We start from the raw sequence: 14,551 nt of genomic DNA on the forward strand, positions 1-14,551 counted from the left end.
CTTTTATTTTGAGAAGTCAGCTATCTAAATTGTTGGTCAATAGTAACATTTCTCTTTTTTTCTAATTTCCTTAGGATATTCTATTTTTCTTTATATTTCAGCAGTTTTGATATGTTGTGTCTAGTTGTTCATTTCTTTATATTGTTCCTGCTTGGTGAAGAATAAATCTGATATTACATTTATTTTATAATTTCTGAAAAATTCTCAGTAATTATGACTTTGATCTTGTTTCTGTATTGTTCTTTTATGCACTTTTTCTGGGAATCAAACTTCAGTTAGAACTTTTCAGTCTATCTTTTGTATTTCTTTCATGTTTTTTATTAAATTTTTAGCTTTATTTTGAACTTTTTTCTGATTTATCCTTCAATTCACTAATTCTCTCATTAGCTGTAATATTATGCTATTAAACCTATTCCTTCAGTTATTAATATTAGTTGTAGGGTACTACAGTTGAAGAATTTCAGAATGTTAAGACTCTGCTGAATATTTAATTTAAAAAATTAGTAGTCATTTTAAAGTCTATGTTCTATATTGTCTTTGAATCAGTTTTTATTTTTTCTTAATTTTTCTATCATGTTGACTTGTAACCTGGTATGCCTGATCATTTTTCACCAAGGTAAAAATATATATATTAAATATTCTAGAAGAAATTTGAGATTTTTGATGGGTTTATGTATTTTCAGAGAGAAAATTTCTTGTAATTTCCAGTGATCCAGACACATTAGCAAACCAGCATCACCTTTAATAAATATAGGTATCTGAAGTTAGACTTCGCCTCTTGTTGTTACTCTTAGAGATAACGCTTTGCAGCCTTAAGACAGCTTCTCTTTGAAAGGCCCTGGATTCCTATTTCCATCACTTTGCTGCCAAAAAGTTGGCTTAGGTTTTCAACTTCTGGTCCGCCCTTTAGATTCTTTTAGGAAAAAGAATGACCTAAGTAGTGAGTTCCTTTTCTAGACTTTCTTCCTTGAATTTTAGCCTCATAATTTTTCATTGCTCTTTTTAATTCTCCTATGTCTTTCTGCCTGTTTTTAAACAAATATGTTGTCCAAATATGCTCGCTGTTCTCTAGCTGTGGAAGGGCTCCTTCAGCAGTATTCAACCTGCTTTTAAAAAAGGCAGAAGATCTGAGTTTTTCTTTTCTCTAAAGCATTTATCTTCTCCTGTGATTTTTTACAATTTTTCTATTTGTTGTGGTTATTGTTTAATATCTATATCCTTAGTTAGAATAAAATATATATATCCACAGCAGGATCTCTATCTCTTTTCTTTATTGATGTATCTCTGGTGCCCGAAACAATGCCTGATATGTAGTAGTAGTCATATAATGAGTAGCTTACTATAATTTGTATAATTAGTAGCTTACTAATTATTAGTCCAGTAAATAAAATCCAATACATAAATGAATAAATGGAAAAATTGATTTAGATTGCAATTCCAGGTTTTCATGTGTTTATTATGCTTGGTATGTTTCTGTGTTAAAAGGCTATAAATTAGAATAAAATAAAATATTACTAAAAAATCAGTATCATTACACATGGTAGACAATAAATGTTGAATGAAGAAAAAACAAGTTTACAAAGAGTAGAGAAACATTTTTGTTTAGGTAGCATATAGCTACTTATCAAGACATTGAATTTTTATTTCTTCTCCCCTGGGATTGTCTGGCAGACATCACAAAGAGCTGACTCAGTAAGGAACACATTGTAGATGCCTGATAAACACTTGTTGATATTGATATTGGCACTTGGCCAATGTATAAAAGTTTCCATTTCTATGTATATAAATGCCTTACAAAACGGAATATTTAAGCATTAAATACATGTGTCCTTAAACAGATGAAGGTAGTTAAATAAAGCTATTGCATAAAATTTATTATTCTAATATAATTCAATATATTGTTGTCAAGACTGTTAACTGGGTCTATAAATTAATCTTCCTTTATTCATGCATTCAATAATGGTACATTAATTTCAAATACTTGTGAGGTATCTGTCTAAATTTTAGATATAGAATGACAAAAGAAATTAAAATCCCTGTACTCAAAGTGCTTACACTGTGCCATATATTTTAAGAAATACCGGGCACTTATAATGGAAACTATATATTTAAGAGATCCAAAATGCAAAAAAACAGTGTCATTAGTTCAACACTTTTTAAAACTTAATTTGAAATTGGAACCTAAAGAAAGTTTTAGAAAGAAACAAAACAGCAGTTTACATTTGATTACGTGATCACTAAAGATCTAGTCTCTTGTATTTCTTTCTTCATTGTTATCATGTGTAACATTTTCCAAATACACCAGTCAGAGATACCTTTTCTAATGTGAATATCATGAAGAATCTGTCAAAATAAAAAGAAAAGGCATTCTTTAAAATGTGTTTTCCCAATTATTTTTACAAAAACATGGATAACTATACAAGGAAAAAGATTAAATATAAATTTAGAAAAGCATAAGCATGTGAAACCGAAAACATGACAGTACCTAATAATATAAACTGATATCCAAGCAGCACATTTTTTTAATAGCTCTGTCATCTCAAAAATGAGATGATTCGACAAAGCAAACAGTCTTTAATATTTCTATAGCATAATAGCTAAGATTAGTAATAGTTCTCTTTGAAAGGAGGAATTACTGTGTAATCAACTGTGGTTTCTTGTGGTTGCAATAGCAGACTGTTCTCTGACAGCTCTATGTAACTGCTATTCCACCCATTTTACCTTTCAATTGTTCCTCCTTTTAAAATTACTTACTTTTCAATTAAATGAATAGAAACATAGTATTATTTAATAGGTCAATAATTATTATACAAATATATATGACTCACTAATGCTGATATAGTAAATCTGAAGAGTTAACATTTGTAGCCATTTCATAATCATTCAATAAGTAGTATTTTTATGTTATCATATAATAAGTAGTCTATGTGAAAAATTATTACAAAAGATGTGAACTCTGACTTCAAACTCAAAAGCCTAACTAGTTTGTGGTCAAGAGTTGGTTTTGCTCTAGAACAAAAGTAAAGTAATTTATTCAGTTGAGAAACTTTAGGTGATTTTAAGCATATTCTGATAACCCTTCCTCGTATAAAGACTTTAGCACCTCTATTACATTTTCCACGAAAAAACATTTGCCTTCAGATATCCAGAAGTATTTAATCAGTTTACAACTTGTAATACCCCTGCCTAGACTATTCAACAAATAAAAGCTTTTAAAAAGATATTTAAATTGTAGTTTGGTAAGCCTATACGAATTTTCATCTCTGTTAAATTCCTAGGAGTTCAGGCCAACCAAAATTTCTGAAAATCTGTATTGTAAGCAGACTAATTTCAGATCTGCCAAGAAAAGGAGTCTGAACATTGAGAATTAATGCCAAGAGTTACCTTTATGCAAATAGTGAAATGAGTAAGAAAATCAGCCTAATCTAAGATGGATCTTCCGCAAGTGAAAGGAAGAAAAAAAGATACTTGTCATTTAACATTCAGTAACTATTTTTCATGTGACTAATATAAGCAGGTGCTATTTATAGGATAAGTATATCAAAGGAACCAAAACAAATTAAATCCCTAACTTCCTAAATCTTACATTCTAGCTTTTATGGGAGGAACACAGAAAAAATAAATGAAATTATTTAAATAAATGAGTTACATAGAGTAATAAATATTGACGAGTATTGAGGGGAAAAACACTGGCATAGAGATAGGATATGTATATGAAGAAGCTGTCATTTTAAAGAGGATGTACAGGAAAATGCCCATGAAAAGTCAACATCCAAGGAAAAGGAAATCCCTGAAGAAGTGTGTGAACAAGACCATACTAATATCTAGGGGGAAATTACTGCATGCAATGGAACGAAAATTGAAGCCATTTGATTATTTTTGGTGGAATTATAATTAAGATTATATTAGTATATCTTCAAGGATGATGATGCATTAGTATAAATCAAAGATGGGTAATGACAAAACAGAGAAAAAAATAGGAAGATACTGCAAAAATTTTAATGAAAAACAATTGTGGCTTGTACCAGGGTAGTAGAGGTAGGGTGGTAAAAAGTGTTCAAAGTCCAGGTACTTTTTTTTAATCATGCAGAAAGAATTTGATCTGGCATATAAAAGAAAGCATCAAATGAAATTCTCAGAACCAAGGCCTAAATACCTATAAAAATAGAGTGACCAATAACAAAACTTGGTAAAAACTTAAGGAAGCAAATTTTTTGTTTGTTTGTTTGTATGCTTTGTAGAAAAGACAGAGCTTTGTTTAGGACATGTTAAGATCCCTATTAATCCTCCCATTAAGGTGGTTGAGTCAGCCCGCTGTGTGTATGAGACCAGACACCAGAGAAGAGGTCTAGAGAGATATATGTTTGGAAGTTATTGGTTATAAATAACTTAAGGGTTTTCCGTGAAAATTGAAGACAGTATGAGGGGATTTCTTGTCAAATGAAATTATAGAGACACACTGGCTAGACTCTGAGACTATAGAAAGTTAAGAGGTCTGGGATATGAGGGGGAACGAAGGCAATAAACTGAGAAGGAGTGGCCATAGAATTCAGTGAAAACACAACAGATTGTGATATTCTAAGAGCCAAATGAATATAATATTTGAAGGAAAAGGGGAATAATCAACTGTTAAGTGCTGCTGTTCAATTAATTACGCTAAACAGTAAGATATTTCCATTGCTAAAAGTGGCTTTTCTAGAATTGTAAACATGATAGCTCACTTGATGCAGGTTCAAGTGAGAACAGGAAGATAGGTAGTGAAGACAGGGGGTATAGCAATTCTTTCAATAAAGGCAAAGGGAAAACATAGTGCAATATCTAGACAGAAAAGTGGGATCAAGAGAGTTCATTTTTCCCCCAAGAACATGTTGGTATATTTATGAAGTTACACTAGCAACCACACACACACAAAAAAATCAGTGGTGCAGAAAAAAAGGAAAGAAACAGGAGACATGAATTGACTTGAGCCATGTCTCCATGGAGGTTAGAAAAAAGGGACAAAAATTGAAGGAGGGCTGTTTCATAATAGCAAGAGAAAAAAGACAAATTATATGAAAACTTACATAGTTAGATGGGTAGATTGTGAAACTTGCGGAAGACTTTTTTCTAATTACTTTGAATTTTTAGTAAAATAAGGAGCAAGTTCATTAACTCAGAATAAGGAGAAGGGAAGACATGTTGCAGATTTGAGGGGAAAGGAAAAAGTGAGGAAAAATCACAGGGAGAGGAAAAGCTAATGGCTGGAAGAATATCATTTATATAACATTAAAAAAAATCAGTTGAAGCTGTTGTCATATATTCAACTTAAAATTTATCAGCAATATTGTATTTTTTTCCCAGTACTATTTGATTACAAAATTACTTGTATGGGTTAGGCAAAGATGCGGGTTGCCAAAGGCTCTGGTTTAGCAAAGTAATCCACCCAGAAATTTTGCTAGTATCTCCTCTCTCCACGACTTTTCTTCTCACCTAGTTTGGAAAAATGAACCTAATTTAAAAGTAGGTAACCTATACATGACAGAACAAGGATCTTTCAAACTTATTGTTTACACTTTGAGTTATCTCTAGGATTGGACCTCAAATGTCAAACACTTAGATTTGTAATAAACTTTTAAATCTTAGAATAGTTTTAGATTTACAAAAAGTTGCAAATATAGTACAGAGTTCCCATATATTTCACACAAACTTTCTCTTGTTAAAATTGGTCACTTTTGTTATAACTAATACACAAATATTAATACATTTAACGCATAATATATTTAATATTATATAATACCTTTAATAGATAATATAACTAAACTTTATAATTTATTCAGATCTCCTTAGTTTTTACCAAGTGTATTTTTTTCTGTTTCAGGATCCCACTCAGGAAACTACACTGCATTTAATCATCATATTTCTTTGCCCAAAGCTCCTCTTGGCTGTGACAATTTTAGTTTCTCCCTTTTTGGTGGTCTTTTAAATTTTAAGAAGCCCTTGTTCAGTATTTTGCAGAATGTTCTGCAGATGGGATTTGTCTGATATTATTCTCATGATTAGACTAAGATTATATCTTTGGGGGAAGAAAATCACAAAGGTAATATGCCATTCTCATCATAATATATCAAAGGTACAAACTATTACCAGAACCTTATAACTATTGATGTTAGTCTTGCACCTATTGAGGTAGTGGTTATTAGTTGGCTCCACTGTAAAATTACCCTATTTCTTTCTTTCTAAATCTAATCTTTGGTAAAATGTCACTATGCATAGTCCTCATTTAAGAAATGGGGAATTATGCTCACCTTTCTTGGCATCAGAATAGCTACACAAATGTCCTTTGGCCCAGGAGATTTATTAATCTGTTCCCATTATTTATTCCATCACTTGTTTCTAATAATTTGTGTTATAATGTAATACTATGTCATTTATTTTTTTGTTCACGTTTTCCCAGCTTTGACCATTGAAAATACTTTTGATTGGTTCTTGTTTCCCTTTGACATATAGTCGTGGGTTTTTTAGTTTCCGTTTTGGTTTGTTTTGGTGTTGGTTTTGGCTTTTGAGCAATGTCTCACTTTCTGGCACTACAAAATGCTGCAGGCTCATCTTGTATATTTCTCACCCCAACCCTAGACTCAGCCATTTCTCCAGCCTGAAAAATCCAGATATTTTACATCAAAAAGAACTTTACAATTTTTTCTGTCCTAATATTCGTCTCCAAGGCAACGATTTTTTCTGCATAAATGACAATTAATAGAAATATGTATAATATTATAAATTATTTCAACACTAATCATATGAAAAATAGTAGGAAAATCTTTCATATATAGGGAGCCTTTTAAGACCAGATAATATTATCAGTACCTTACAACTATTAAGTCATTTAATACTGACAACAACCATGTAAGCTAGTGTAATGGGCACTGTTAATTGTTTTATTTCATGTAATACCAAATAAAGCACCATGAGATAATTAATTTTTATGATTTCCATTTGGAATTTGAGGAAACTGGATCCCAGGCTCACATGGATTTTAGTTCAAGGATATGAATTCAAGTTTATCACCTTCTTAAATGCAAAATCTTAATTGTTAAGAAGAATTGTCTCCTTCGCTATATTCATGCAGGGAAAACAAATCAAATTCTCTTTGTTATTTCTACTGCAAAATGATGGAATTGAATGTTAATACTGAAAAGCTCTTCTATAAATGCTGTAATTTGATGATTTCTTTGATTCTTCTGATGGTAGTAGATGCCTTTGTCTCTATGTTATTTTCATATTCTGTATATATGTCTAGGAAATGATTTATCATAAGAAACCAAATTATTCCTTTACGTGTCTCTTCCTACATGCTTTATCTATATAACCCAAATCATTTTCTTGTATTTATCATAGGTAAGATACAAATTTTAGTTTAATGATTAAATAAATAAATGAATGAGTCAAACATCAATGATAAAACTAAATGTCTTCACAGGCAAGGCACACATTAAGTCGTTTTTAAAAGTGTTAAAAATAACTTAACATGATTTCTTCTGAGGGTTCTCAGGTTATGGACAAACTCTTACTGTTAGTCTTAAAACTAGATATTTTAACAAACTTAGACACTATAAAAGAGAGAGAAATTTCTAAAAAGGTAAAAGACAACAGGCATTTCTCTGATTTTACATATTACAAGTATATGTGAGATACAATACCCGATGGGGAGGGAAACAAATGTTGCTTTCTAAGTAATAGAAATTTACATAGAGTGTTCGATTTCAATTTCAACCTAATTTTACTAGCATATATTTTCAGTATAATTTATGACTGCTTCATTTTGAAATACTTATTGTATTTTTAAAGGTAGATTGGTAAAGATCAGCCCAATTCTCTGTTGAACTTATCTAATGCCTGAGCTTTAATTGAGTTTATCCATCAAAGTCACATTTCATTTGGAGAATGGATGTCAGACTACAGCACTTAGCAATGACGAAGGAAGGGACTTTAAATTAACTAACAAGAGTGTCTTAGGACAAAAAGTCTATATTCATGGACTGCTTCAACTTTTAATTCAAAATTTTTTTAAAGTTTAACAATGAATCATCCTCAAATATTGGTTAAAATTAGTATCACTATAAATTGAAGGCATATGATAGCAAGACATTTAAGCCTGGTTGTGTATATGTCCTGGCATGTTATTTTTAGAGTTGTATCAATATGTAGATTAAAATTTTAAGTCAGTAGCTTTATATATAAATTATGTTAAATTTGATATGTTTTGGTTTGCATGTTTCACACACTCATTGATGGCGTTATAGTAGTTTCTCTTCATCCATCAGTTAGTTTCTATTACTTCAGTTACCCACAGTCAACTTGGGACCAAAATATTATATGAAAAATTTCAGAAATAAAAAATCTGTAAGCTTTAAATTGGTATCCCCTGTTATCTCACCCAGGCTATAAATCATCTCTTCGTCTAGCGTATCCACGCTGTATACACTACCTGCCTGTTAGTCATTTAGTAGTCACCTCAGTTAACAGATCGACTGATCATGTATAAAGGTTTGGTACTATAGCGGTTTCAGGTATCCACTTGGGGGTCTTGGAACATATTTCCCACAGATAAGGGGGGGCCACTGTATAATTGTCAATGTAATTGGATGCAAAATTATTTATTTTGATAATTTAAACAAAAATAGCTTAGAGAATGAAGAAACTGAAGGAAGAAAAATGTACATATTGTCTGTACTTTCTGGTTATCACTGCCCGTGGCTAGTGTGATTATTTCCCCAATTCTAGAATACACAGTTAAAATAAACATATTTGGTTAAATGACAAAATTCCTATATTTGTTGCATGATCAATGGAGTAAGGGCTATTGTGGAAGGAAAGACCAAGTAGAAGCTGCTATCTTTTAAAATAATATACCAAAGCAATGTCACCTATCTGGAGATATATCAGAGATCCATGCCACCACCCAGGGCTTGACAAATGCAGGAGTGTTGATTATCACCATGTAGCCATTTAATTTGGTTATTTGGCCTGTGTAGAAGACACAAGTATTAGGAGAAAGGCAGTGTATTTACATATACTTGAAAATGCGATTGCAGTTGTTGTTCTGGATGTGTGTTCTGGATGTTCTGGATGTGTGTGCATGTGTATGTGTGTACACAAACATATCTGACATACAGTTCTTGATCTGACCAAAGCATTATTTTCTGTATCTGTTCATTAAGACAATATGAAATAGTTTGCATTCAGCTGGTATAGCCAACCTTTGCAGTCTTACTTAAAGGCTATCTAAATTTGCCACCTACATGCCAAACCTGCTCTACAAAGAATTGATCACCTTTCCCTTCCATAGAATATACCCTGGTCCACTGATAATTTCATGGAGCTGGAACTGAGAAGAATGAAGTATTTTATGTACTCTGGTAGGCATATATGAGCCAATTACTAGAAAATAATTCTCATGAAAATTCAAGTGTCTGCCACCTCAGTGACATTTCTAGGAATTCAGTGATCTGAGATGTGTCATAGGTAAGGTCAAAGGTAAAGGTCAAGTTGTTCCATCTGGCCCCTCTTACCACTGAGAAAAAAATTTAATGACTGTTGCTCTTCTGTAGAATTTAGAGGAAACATAAATCTCATGTGAATGTGCTACTCATACCCAATCACTAAGTAACCCAACAGTTTTTAGTGGAGCCCAAAACAAATAAGGGATTTTCAACAAATCCAAAGGGCCATAAAAGCTGTTCTGCTATGATTTTTTCAATCACAAGATCTCATGGTGTTCTAAATGTTGGTAGGGGACAGAAATGTGCATAGCAGGTTCTCAGAAGTGAATTAAAGCACAGACCTTTACATTTTAGTTCATACCTATACCAGTCTCTATATGCAATTATTCTCCTTTGAGAAACAGCTTTTGGTTTTCTATTGGAGTTGAACAGAAACTGAATATTTTACCATGAGCCCCTGAGCCACCAAGTTGCTATGAATGAATTTATGCCAAAGCCATAAATTTGTTATGCACAACTGCTTCTAACTTCAAATGGAATATGAGTGCATGAATAATCAGGTCCTGAAAATACAAATAAGTTTAATGAGTAGGTTGCCCAGATGTCCATGATGTCTATTTCTAGTACATTGCTTTCTCTTTCCACAAATATATATGGTCTCCTGGGGAATTCCCTACAACCAGTAGTTTGTGGAATAAATTATTCAGATTTTATTTACAAATGGTTCTGCTAGGTATCATTTCACTACCTGAGTAAATGACTGTAGAATGACAGTTCAACTCTGAAGTGGCTGTAGTGACATGAAGGAGAGTGATGAAGAAAAATCTGGTCAGTGGAAATAACTTCAAATAGTGTACTTGAAAGCTCATTTTTCCTGGACATGAACAGAGCCAGAGATTTAGACCTAACTGATTAATAGTTCTAGCTAATGGTTTGGCAAGATGACCAGGGACTTGGAAGGAACAAAGTTCAATAATTAGATAATTGGAGATAAGTTAGTATAGAGAATAGGTATGCAAATAGACCTCTTCAAATGGACCCAGAATATGAAAATATTTGTCCCCCATATGAATGTTCACTAAGGAGTGACCTCAGCAGATGAGAATCTTAATCATCAAGTGGACAAAGTGACAATTTGGTAGATGTCAGTCAACATCTTTTTCTAGACACCTCTGTCCCTAATCAATGAATTCATGAACAAAGTGGCCACCGCAGAAGGAATGGAGGTTCTGCATGAGCTAAGCAACATGTATTATTGCCCACAAAGGTGGATAAAGCTACAACTGCTGCTTAGTGCCACACCAGCCAACAGCAGAAACCATACTGAGCATATAATATGACACCTTTCCCTTGGGAAATCAGCCAGCCACCTGGTTCCTTTTCTTGGATCTCTTCCATACTGGAAGGAGTAGCAACTTTTCTTAATGGAATAGACAGTTTTTGTGGACATTAAATTGCCTTTTTTACCTGTAATGCTTATGCACAAAAACACAATATATGATTTTATTGAATGCCATACTCTTCACCATGTTATTTCCTACAGCACTGCTTTCAACCAAGGAACTTATTTTATGGCTAATTTAGTGTGCCAATGACCCATGCTCATGAAATTTACCATGTTGCCAATTACTCTTTAGCAGCTGGCCTAATAGAAAGATAGTTAATAACATAGTTATAATTTCAGTTGGGCAATAAATTGCCAGGTTCAGTAATGACATTCAGGATGTCCTCTATATTGGTGACCAATGTGCAGTGCTGGTTCTCCCACAGCCAGGTTTATGAGTATAGACATTAAGGATAAAAATATGATTAGCTTCTATTACCTGTTGTGATCCAGTAGTGAATTTTTGTTTCTAGTCCCCACAATTTTGAGTTTTGCTCATCTAATGTCATTTGTTCCCAAAGAATAAAAGCTTACATTAGGGAAAACAAAAATGGTTCAATTAAACCAGAAGTTGAGACTGCCTATGGGAATAAATAAAACACTCATGTCAGTGACTCAAACAGGCAAGGAAGAGGATGTGACTCCTACTGTCTAGCCTGCAGCACATTTATCCTGTTTATTGAGGGGAAATTGGGTTGCCAACTACAATGGGTGCAAAAAGGAGAATGTCTAGATTGCAAGAGAACCACTGGAGAACCTTAGTACTCCCATACTCCATGATAAAAGCCAATAGAAGCTACAATAAACTTAGTACAGACAGAATTGCAAATGGGAGAGGCCATGTTTGTGAGATTTAGTAATAAATACAGAGTGCCCACTTACAATTGAATTTCAGATGAACAACTCTTTTTAAATTTAAGTATGTCTCATGCAATGTCTGACATGTACAGTTGACCCTTGAACAATACAGGTTTGAACTGTGCGGGTCCACTTATACTTAGCTTTTCTTCTGCCTCTGCCACCCCTTTTATTTCTTTTTCTCTTCAGCCTACTCAATATGCACAGGAGGAGAATGAACACCTTCATCATGATCCACTTCTACCTAATGAATAGTAAATACATTTTCCCCTTTTATGACTTTTTTAATAACATTTTCTTTTGTCAAGCTTACTTTCTTGTAAGAATACAATATATAATATATGAAATATGTGTTAATTTTGTATGTTATCAGGAAGGTTTTCAGTCAACTTATATTTGAGAATAAGATAATTTTTTGTAAATTTGTTTTCCTTACTTTTGATTTGAATTTTGCCTACTACTGAGCTGTGTTTGTGTATGTGTATATAAAATGACATGTTATCTTTACATAATCATATAACTACAATTATATGTAATTCATTATATATCATACACATGTAGAGAGTTTAGAAATGTTCTCGTTTGTAATCTTGATTTATTATCTATAGCTTATTATTGTGCAATTTTGTTAAATTTTATTTGTATGACTTTGATTGGCTGTTTAGTTATAACTCTAGCCATTTATTGAATATCTGTTCCTTGACCTCACCTTTTATAATCACTCTCTTTTTATTTTATTAGTGTTCTCTCTTATTTTGAAAAATTTCAAAGTTTGTTCTCTAAGTCACTGATTATTTTGGAAGTGTCAATTCTGCTTGATAGTGCCTTAGAAATAAATTTTAATTACTTGTTAAATGTTTGAGTTTCCTTTTATTTTCATCTTTCTTCAGTCACTTACCTTTCTATGTCATAGCTTATCTCAGTATGGTGTTTCCTTATGAATTTCCTTTCTTTGTCAACAGAGGGGGTGTCATATTTAACTATTTTGTGGAAATCCTAGTTTTCCCCTTAAATTTACTTAATTATTTTAGTATACCAGCAAAGTTATAGTTTTGAATGTATGTAAGGTTCATGTTTTCCTCAAAAGATATTAAAAGATATTAAGAAGATCGCTGAAGGTTAGATCTTATCTTTGACACAGACTATCTGTACCTTTCAAAAGCATTCCTCTTTCATCACCAGTTTCTTCAGCAACTATTTCTCTCAGTGAAGCAAATCAAGAGAAATCCGAGTATAGTAGCTACTTATGGCATTCAAGTATACATTCCACACATTTCTATAATTCCTACAAGGTTTTATAAGTGAATTTGTTTTGCAGCTTTTGCAGAGCTGGGTAGCTGTTACTACAAATGGTTCTGTATCACTCTTTTCTTTTCTTTTCTTTTTTTTTTTTGACAGAGTCTCACTCTGTCACACAGATTGGAATGCAGTGGAGTGATCTCAGCTCACAGCAACTTCCGCTTCCTGGGTTCAAGCAATTCTCCTGCCTCAGCCTCCTGAGCAGCTAGGATTACAGGCATGGTAATTTTTGTATTTTTAGTAGAGATGGGGTTTCACCATGTTGACCAGGCTGGTCTCGAACTCCTGACCTCAGGTGATCCGCCCACCTCGGACTCCCAAAATGCTGGGATTACAGGTGTGAGCCACAGTTGGTTTGGTTTTCTAAGCATACTATAAGGTTGAATGCCTATTGAAAGCAAGTATCTCAGAAGTACTTTCTTCCACGCCATAATTCTTATTTTCATTTTTGAATGGCAAAATCACTTACCATGGTCCACCTCGACAAGATTTGATGCCTGAAGTGTAGCATGTCTTCGCAGTGTCCACTTTAATATTGTCATATTTATCGTCCCAGGTCTAATCCTGACAAGCAGATTGGTATATACAAACTATTGTTTAATTCATTATGATTGGTTGTCAATCATCTGTGATCTTCTGCTCTACTATATGGTTATCCTGATGTGCTGGACAGATCCATTGTAACATTCAAAATAAGAATAGTGCTGTATACAAAAGATTACAGTTCCCATTGTTCATTGACCATAATGTTATTTTCATATTTATTAATCCTTAGTAAACCATTCCTGAGTGAATATTTTAAAAGGTTGTAGAATGCATCAAAGATATAGCTGCACCTTACATTTTTACTTTTTAAAGATTTTAGGTGGCAAAAACTGTATTGTTGAAATGCTGTATGAGAGGTGAACAAATGAATGCATAAATTTAGTTCTAGCTGGCTCAGGAGTAGTACCCAACCTACTGCTTTTTATTTTATTTTTTCAATTCAACATTTGAAATTATTAAAATTTTTCATAGCTCTTTTTCAGGTATTGTAAGAATGCTTTATCAATTGATAGTCTCTTTATCTTCATTTTCTCAATTCAAATATTTTAGCATACTTTAAATGGCATGCATTATTGTAGGTAAGGGAAAAAAAAAAAAAAGGCATTCCCAGAGAGATTGTGTTGATTTTTTTCTTATAGCTGAGCTTGTGAGCTTGTAGTAGTCCTGGGATTTTAATGCTGATGCTCTAGTCCTGGCAATCTGGCAGTATTATATTTGAAATATATTATGTGACTGTTTTCTTGAGATTTTTTTCCTCATCTCTATTCGATCCTTCCCTCCGTGCAAAATTCACTCAAGCAGCTGGTAATTTTCCTAGCTAATTGCCTCAACGAAGGAGCAATTGCTAAAGCAAGTAACCTAAGAATATTATCCTTGCTTTTGAGTTTCAAATGCCTTGATCTCAAGACAATGATTAATTCATTTAGTGGAATGATGTAAACAAGATGTCCCATGAAAAATCCCAAGAATTTCCACCAAGACAGCC

The sequence above is a fragment of the Macaca nemestrina genome, chromosome 3 (genome assembly GCF_043159975.1).
Source record: "Macaca nemestrina isolate mMacNem1 chromosome 3, mMacNem.hap1, whole genome shotgun sequence".
NCBI lineage: Eukaryota > Metazoa > Chordata > Mammalia > Primates > Cercopithecidae > Macaca > Macaca nemestrina.